Here is a 568-nt window from a genome sequence, read left to right on the forward strand (position 1 = left end):
CGCATGGAATGTTGCTGAAGCTGTGGCTCTAGTTTTGAGAGCAGAATGCGTGGTCCTCTCCTACAAAGGCAGTCTCTCTAATTGTACAAAACACTCCTCGGTTCTCCAGCTCTTCAAGCAGATCAAGAGGGGAAAAGAAGTATCGAGGAAAAGTCCTATTGGACTTGCCAAAGGAAACTATTGCTTTATTTAGATCTCAAACCTTGGGATAACATTTTTTTTAAATTAGAAAACCAAACTTTTAATCAAACTTGCTCATGAGTCTCAGCATTTTCTGTCTTGGTGCTTATTCATCCAATACTGGAGAGAGGTTGAAGCCTGCCAGTCTTTGCTGAAATCAGCGGGAAGAAACCTACTCCACTGTTGATGGCAGAATCTCATGGCTTTGGCAAGTTTGACAGTTTGAGTTTCTTGCCAGCTGCGCTGTCTTCCTCAGCACTGCGAGGATTCATTTACGCTGACCACAAAGTTTTGATACAAAGAGTGTTCTTGGTGCAGAGCTGGGAACTCCTTCCTTAAGGCACAGGGAACTTAGGGGATGCAAACACTTCTCTTCCCCGCCCCCCCC

The 568-nt window shown here is 44.9% G+C and overlaps 1 protein-coding gene across 1 annotated transcript in view; it reads left to right on the plus strand.

The window, feature by feature from the left end:
* AIDA (axin interactor, dorsalization associated) overlaps nucleotides 1-568 on the plus strand; it is a gene marked incomplete at its 5' end in the record, with an annotated part of 10435 nt that overhangs the window by 4129 nt on the left and 5738 nt on the right. The window lies entirely within an intron of this gene.

This window comes from Buceros rhinoceros, unplaced genomic scaffold, assembly GCF_000710305.1.
Source record: "Buceros rhinoceros silvestris isolate BGI_N320 unplaced genomic scaffold, ASM71030v1 scaffold10164, whole genome shotgun sequence".
Taxonomy (NCBI): Eukaryota; Metazoa; Chordata; class Aves; order Bucerotiformes; family Bucerotidae; genus Buceros; species Buceros rhinoceros.